Source organism: Alosa alosa, chromosome 12 (assembly GCF_017589495.1).
Source record: "Alosa alosa isolate M-15738 ecotype Scorff River chromosome 12, AALO_Geno_1.1, whole genome shotgun sequence".
NCBI lineage: Eukaryota > Metazoa > Chordata > Actinopteri > Clupeiformes > Clupeidae > Alosa > Alosa alosa.
In genome coordinates, this window is record NC_063200.1 from 32,166,515 (window position 1) to 32,175,177 (window position 8,663).

Consider the following 8,663-nt stretch of genomic DNA (forward strand, 5'->3'; position numbering starts at 1 on the left):
ACACAAACTCGCAAGAACTGCCGAGCTCTTCTTCAGGCCATAATAGCGTGGGTTACACACACGCGCACACACAGAAACCCCAGTGGTTACATACTGTATCACTGGGATGGGATTGTAGAGCCAGTGCAATGTCTTCAGTTGTAAACATCAGCCACCATTGTCTAGCCTACTGGTGTCTTAAGTGGTTTAAATTCTAAGCTGCTGAGAAGAGGCCATCATCCAATAGGCCCTAGCCTAGGCCTACCTTAAATTCTTTATTGAACTTAATTTAACTACAATATGACTGATCCCTTTCACTTTGCCAATGGACAAAAGCATGAATAGGATGCTTCATATGCTATTCGGATATATTCCAACTACCAAGATAATTTTGCTCCGTGTACCTCACAGAATGAAACCTGCATGTCTTACTATCAGCAAACTGCAATAATGGCAAATGTATCACCCCAGAAACTGATAACAATTTCATGATCTTTGTATAGGCTACATTGAACTTAATGCTTAAGGTGAAGGTATGAATTTCCCAGATAGCAATGCTGCCATCTAGGGGTAAATAGATTCATAGCCATAGACCTGTAGACTAGGCCATAGTGGTGAAATCCATAGAGACTTTAAGGTCTTTGGTATCAGCCTTAGATCTTAATTCTTTGCGTCACCTTCCCCCTTGCACCACTAATTGTCTTTGCCTACCATGCATTTTCCATCTGAACTTCTACAGTGTGCAGATGCTATGACAGGTGGCCCGCCCGTTCAATAACCAGGGCACACACAAGCTGATTAAAACATATAGCTGTGATGTACAGCACTGTTCTGTAAATTGGTTTTGATATTGCTTAATGAAAACATGATATACTGACCCTGGAAATCAAATATGTATGGATGATCTTCTAGCTCCTCTGTGTACTCTCTGAACTGACAGCACCCTAAATTCAACAGATTGATTCCCAGTAAGAAAAGAAACATTGAACAATCGACAGTTGAGCTCTGTTGGGAGCAGCGTCATTCAAATCAATTTCAATTCTATTTGGCATTCTGTACTAGATACATTGTCTGAAATAGCATCCTCATGTTCATCCTCTAAGACCTTTTGCTCTTTTGATGAGGGATGAAGTCATAGTAAAGTCGATGTTGTTATGTTATCGATGTTGTTGATGTTGTCAACATGTTTTCTAATAGTGGTTTGATGGTGATTATTTGTTTGCTTTGTACAAACCTGTTTCCAAAAAAGTTGGTATGCTGTGTAAAATAAACTACAAATCTTGTATATTTAGTTGCAAAAAAGACATAAACAGCATATAATGAAAATATAAGCTCATTTTAAAATTTAATTCAACACATCTCAAAAACGTTGCAACAGGGGCAACAAAAAGCTGCAAAAGTAGAGTAATGCTAAAAAAACAACTTTCCACAACTAATTAGGTTAACTGGCACCATAATTGTGTATAAAAAGAGCATCCCAGAGAGGCAGAGTCTCTCAGAAGTAAAGATGCAGATTCAGCCTTCTATGAAACCTGTGTGTGCAAATAATGCTACAATGTAAGAATAATGCAAAAAAATAAGGGATTTCATCATCTATATTACAAAATAACATTAAAATATTCAGAAAATCCAGAGAAATATTGGTAAAAAAAAAAAGGACAGGGCTGACAATATGGAAATATGGGACAATATGGGATGACCATGAGGCACATGGCACTGCATTAAAAACAGACTTGTTTCTGTAAAGAAAATCATTGGATGGGCTCAGGAAAACTTCCGATAACCATTGTCTATGAACACAATTTGATGCTCCATCCACAAATGCTGGTGAAAACTCTACCAGGCAAAGAAACCATATTTAGACATATTCCAGAAAAAACCCTGTCTTATTTATTAGTTTATTGATGGACTGAAATCCGTTCTGTGGTTATACCAGGAAAAGCATGGACTTTGCATCCTCCAATCTAAATAGAAGAGGGATCATCCAACTTGTAATGAGCACACAGTTCAAAAGTCAGCATCCATGATGGTATGGGGATGGTGCATTGGTGCCTATGGCATGGACAGCTTGCACATCTGGAAAGGTTTTAAACAGCATACCGGTATGCTGCCATGCAGACAATGTGTCTTGGGAAGTAAAGACCTTGAATATTTTAGGAATATAATGTCAAACTGCATTCTGCACAGTTCTGGCTCCATAGTAGAAGAGTCCAAGTGCTAAAGTGGCCTGTGTGCAGTCCAGACCTGTCACAATTGGTGCATCATGGAATGAAAAACATGATTAAGAAGACCCCAGACTTGAGCAGCTGAAATCCTATATTGGGCAGGAATGGGACAATATTTCATTCTCAAAATTCCAGCAACTGGTCTCAGTTCCCAAAATGTATAGACTTGAGCAGCTAAAATCCTATATTGGGCAAGAATGGGACAATATTTCATTCTCAAAATTCCAGCAACTGGTCTCAGTTCCCAAAATGTACAGAATGTTATTAAAAGAAGAGGTGAAGCAACACAGATGTTTTGATATGTGTTGCTTGCATCAAATTCAAATTTGAACATATATTTTCCAAAAAAGAATAACATGCCTCTGTTTCAACAATTGATATGTTGTCTCTGTACTATTCTCAATTAAATATAGGATTTACATTATTTACAAAACGTAGCATTCTGGTTTGACTTACGATTTGCACAGCATACCAGCTTTTTTGGAGCGGAATAGAACATGGTGTTTAAAGCCACCTGAGGTGTATGTTACAAGAGGTGGGATGGTTACATATTTGGTATGATAATGCATGAATCCTATTTATTGTCAGAAAGTTCAAATAGTCCAGTGTAGGAAATGGAATTGTCCAGGGGGATTAGGAGTTGCCATAGGGCAAGTAGTGGGTCGCTAGGCTGTACGGGCCAGGAATCTGGGCAGGGGGACAGTAATAGGCGATGATGATAGGTCAGTTGTAGGGATGGGACTTCAGGTGAGATGAGGGCCGTTTGACATGCATATTAAATAGTGTAACAACATTGTTCTAATGCAATGTTGAAGATGTAGGCTATATAACTCGTGGAATGCTGTACACTGAAATGACTTAATTAACAAATTAGTGTCTAGAGTGAACCCTTGTGGAAGCCTTTTACTTGTAGTACTGTTGTTCTCTCTCTAGAGGCCTCTCATTCCACTTTAAGTGAAACCCTATAAAACCAGTGGTGGAAAACATATAGCCAGAGAGGGTTCAAGCGGAGCAGTAATCAAGGATCTTTGATATAGCTGTCAGGAAGGTTTGCTTTTAAAGAAACTGGAATTGGAATTAGAATTGGAATTGGAAACAGTCACGAGGCATTAAGTTAATGTGTATCCCTCGGATCAGGAAGTCACATATAAAGAAAAGGATCCGTGCCTTAAAGGCACACTATGCAGGTTTTTAGCTTAATATGCAAGTTTTTTAGCTTCATTTACCTTCATTTAACAGCATTAGAGTCATTGGAATGGTTATATGACTTTTTTCGTGTTGAATGGTGGCCGTCTCGCTTCCCCTAAGCCTGTGGTGAAAAAAACCACCCTTGCAACTGTGGGCCGGCGGGCCGACGGCCTCAGTGTCAGGAAGTATAACGAGTTAAACAAATTGCTTTACTGCATTCAAATACACATACACGCCAGGCACCGGCTAGAAAAAGGTAGCGATGGAGTTTCTCAGACATTCGTCATGACAGAGCCAGCGAAAAAGAAGCAAAAACACAGAAAACAGTGAGGAAATTGCCAATACTGCATAGTTTCTCACACTATACTGACTTTGCACTCATTCACTCCTCAGCACTCATGACCCCCACACACACACACACACACACCCACACACACCTACAAGACTTTTAGCACTTTTACATCCCTCTCCCTATGCTACAGACCTTTTATTTATTTTCTTATTTCATCACACGTCAAAACACACACACACACACACACACACACACACACACACACACACACACACACACACATATCTGACTTTCTCCAACTTTTGCACACTTTTTATTTATTATTTTTGATTTCTCCTCCATCTACCCATGTCCTTGATTGCCTAGCCTTTCTGCCCCCCCCCCCCACCCCACCCCCATCCCCAACACACACACTTACATCATCACTGTCATCACTTCACATACATACAGCACTCCTCTACATACTTGCTGCACACTGCCCCCCCCCACATACACAGCACATTGTCTTCAGGATCTTCTCCAACACACATCCTCTACATACTTACAGCACACTGCCCCACCCACCCCACACACACACACTACACACACACACACACAGTCACTGCTCCACTCCCGCCCACACACACATCTTCACTGTCATCACTCACATACATTACATACAGTACTCTGCTTGCAATAGTAAGTCCCTGATCTCCCCCCCAACACACACACTTACATCATCACTGTCATCACTTCACATACATACAGCACACTGCTTGCTACAGTAAAGCCTCCCCTCTACATACTTGCTGCACACTGCCCCCCACATACACAGCACATTGTCTTCAGGATCTTCTCCAACACACATCCTCTACATACTTACAGCACACTGCCCCCACCTACCCACTACACACACACACACACACAGTCACTGCTCCCTCCCCTCCCGCCCCACACACACATCTTCACTGTCATCACTCACATACATTACATACAGTACTCTGCTTGCAATAGTAAGTCCCTGCCCCCTACATACACAGCACATTATTTCATCAGGAAGCTTCTCCAACACACATCCCCAACATACTTACAGCACACTGCCCCCAATACACAGCACATTGTCTCATGAGGGAAGCTTCTCCAACACACATATTGCACACTGCCCTCTCCCCACATACACAGCACACTATCCCATCTCCCCTGTCATCCCCCAACACACACACCAAGACCCCTGGCAGTTGGGTTAGCCCTTGAGCCGTGGATCTGCCCAAGGTTTCTTCCTTGGTAAGGGGAGTTTTTCCTTGCCCCTGTTGCTCTTGGGTGCTCCTTGTTGGTGCCCCCACCCAATCCCAATCCTCCCCCACCTTTTTTATGCAGCCCTTGCCACTTAATCTACTAAACCCCTCTTCTACTGCACTTTTACCCCCCCTCCCATTAATGCACAAATAGGCTGACACCAGACATAATTTCACTGCATTTCTGACTTCCAGTAACTATATGCATGTGACAATAAACTTCCTTGTATCCTTGTATCCTTGTTTACCTTTAAGAGTGACTTTGTAAAGACAGACCCGTTAGTGGAAACTTACCTATCAGAATCAGACCATGAAAGCTAGTGATGGAATAAGAATATCAGTCAGTTTATCCAGTTTTACCCCTCACCTGCCGAGCAGGCCATACTCCAAAGTTTGTGACAGCATGCAGTTTCAAACCCTTTTATTTAAATTATGCAGCTAGGTTTAGTGTTTCTGTTGGTATTGTGTGTTTGTGTGTATGGGCCCTATCATGACATTCTAAAGCGCATCGTCACTCGTCAAAAGTCTATTCAAATTTAGTAGGATGTCCAGTTCACATAGGGAGGGGTTTTTCTTATCAAACGTGGAGCGCATGGCGCAACAAGGTGTTCCTAGGTTTTTTAATCAGTCATATGGATGTGTTTGGGGCATAACATCATTTTAAACCAATGAGAATGACATCTGTCATTCCCTCTAACAGCGCAAAGCGCGATATGTCAAATAAATGCATCGGTATTTTGGCATTCAATGGCGCATTTGCTGCTTGCGAGACCGTATGGAATGCTTTACTAAAACCTAGCATAGCCTTCATGCATTTGCACTCGTCTAAATTTGAACTTAGCCTGGGTGTTCCCATGCTGCCTTGCGCGCGATTTGATTCACGCTGCTAAGGCAGCCTGGAGACCATGGAGCAAATTTTTCGCCTGAGATAGGGGACCAATCACAGAACAAGGGGGAAAGCAAGACGATGATGAGCAATGCACAGACGCATTTGATAGACATCCGTGGCACCCAATAAACGGATCTGGGCAATACGAGAAGATTAACGTTTGGTTCCCAGACCACGTCTCATTGATAAGTGGTGGCGCTAGCTAGGCTAATTTGAACTCATTGGCAAAGTGAAACTAACTTCACCAAGGAGTCAGTCAACGACAAGACAGTTATATGCAGTTACTTTCACTATTGACTGACAATGGGTTACCACCGAAAACATAGGCTGGAAAAAGCAACACTTACCCTAATATTGCTCAAATGACTGAATAATCCTGCAGAGGAGTTGCTTATATCTCGTGACAGTGCGTCTTCAGCTGTGCTCCATACGTGTCTCTCGCCTCTCCCCTAATCACTTTTAACCGTCATTACCAATTTGCAAATGATGGTGAATAACTACTCATCATGAGATGTACAGTATTTCGTAATATCTTTATTCTAATTATGTTTCCCATTGTAATCGTGCAATTTGTAATGCTTTGCATGAACGTGCGCTGGTGTGCGTTCATGAATGATAGAAGGATGGTGCGTTTTCTAAATCTTCTGAGCGCTCCTGGATATTTGCATCTTGGTTACCCAAAATACAGCCCTATGGGTGCGCTACAACTTGGGGCCTATTATTTTTGGGTAACCAAGATGCAAATATCCAGGAGCGCTCAGAAGATTTAGAAAAATCAGAAAACCCTGAGAGCAAATAATATAGAAAAGTATAAATAATAAAATAATGAAATAAAATAAAATAACAGTAGTAAAACACAGAATGCAATTAAAAATGGCTATAAGTAGTCAGACTGAAAGTAAACCACTGAGAACAGATTAGTCTTGAGTCTTGATTTAAAGGTACACTATGCGAGATTTTCACCTTAATATAACCTTTACGAAGCCAATTTGATGGTAAACGAACTTGTAATAGTAGAATCATTCACCTATAGCCATACAGCACAGCCGTAGCGAGTCACTAACGAGATAACCAGCCATGCAACTTAAAGAATAGCAGCCCGAAGACATATGGCAAGAATCGTGAAACATTACTTTGTCAGATATAGCTCTTTGGAGATAGTTTTTGCCTGTTAATAATCCTTCACATAAAAAAAAAAACATTTCATTGTGTACAGGTGGAACAACCAACGAGACTATTTACAACAGCAGAGTAAAATGTAAATATATCGTGACTCCAGAGGGAGCTCTACAGTCGCCTAAAATACCTGAACCTGCATATTAAAATAGGTAGCAGTTGGTACATTTCTTATATCCTCTGGAAGTTGGTTCCAGAGGTGAACTGCATAGAAGGCAAATGCTGCTTCATCATGTTTTGTTCTAACAGTAAGTTTTATAAGCAAATTCTTCTCTTGGGATCTGAGAGGTCTGGGGGGAATATACTGTATACTGTTCTACCATGTCTGACAATACTTTGGACCCGCTCCATTAAGTGATTTAAAAACATGCAACAGTACTTTAAAATCAATTCTAAATGTTACAGGGAGCCAGTGCAGGGACCTAAGTATGGGGGTGATATGCTCAGATCTCTTGGTTCTCGTGAGAACCCTAGCAGCAGCATTCTGTATGACTTGAAGCTGTTTTGTAGACTTTTTGGGAAAGCCTGTTAAAAATCCATTACAGTCAGGGACGCCTTAATACCACCTGAGGCCCCTGGGCTATCGAGGTTTTTGAGGACATTTATCCTGCAGAGGAGTTGCTGCTTACATCTCGTGACGGTGTGTCTTTAGATGTGCTTCATATGCGCTCTTCGCTATAGACCAGGTTTTTATTGGTCTGTGGCGTAATGCTTTTTACATAGTGTAAGATCGCCAAGACCACACCTTAGGTTGTTAATTGCCACACCCCTGAGCGCATCGTGTAATAAAAGAGAAGGACATGGCGAAAAACTCGAGTGTACGATAGGAATACGCTGTGTGTCGGTTTTTGCGTCGCGAAAATAGGGCCCTTGGACTTAAAGCATGTCCAGCCAAAAGTAAGGTATCTATTTATCAGCGTTCAAGACTGATACGTTTTTGAGTGCATTATGTGTGTTGTGTGTATATGTGTATCCTTAGTTATTTTTGTGTGTGTGTGTGTGTGTGTGTGTGTGTTTTATATCCCTTGTATGTAGTGCTGTTTGCAGCCAGCTGGTGGGCTGCTTGAGTGACAGTAGTTGATTCATTCATTTGTGAACACAAGCTCATTAATTTAGTTTCTTTTGATACAACAAGGCTTACAGCATATTTTAAACTTGCAGGCATCACCTGAGGGGGGAAGCATCGTCCATGAGGAGAACTGCTGAGCTCAGAGAGCCTGACTAATATTACTATGTCACCCCTGAAATTGAGTTCATTTCCTCTGGTGTTGCATTAAACGATGGACCTCACCTGAATCATTAATTATCTCAGCAGTTTAAGGCAGTGCTCCTGTGTGGATGTGTGGAGAGTTTGCTTTAAAAAGGACTTACCAGCAGATGTCACTGTTTCACTGCTGTCAAATTTATACGGCAAGTCATTTTCACCTCTTTGCGACAGTGATTTCTGTGAAAGCTGTGCTAGTTTTAGAAGCACCTTCAAATGGAGTATACTTGCGTTAGGATTAAGTTTGCCTTATGTAATCATATTTGGTAGTGAAAGACGTTTTTCACATTAATGCTAGTATATATTCTTCCATGAATATGGCTTGTTGTTAATGAAAACCCCTCCCTGGAATGTATTGTGAATGCACTGTGCATAG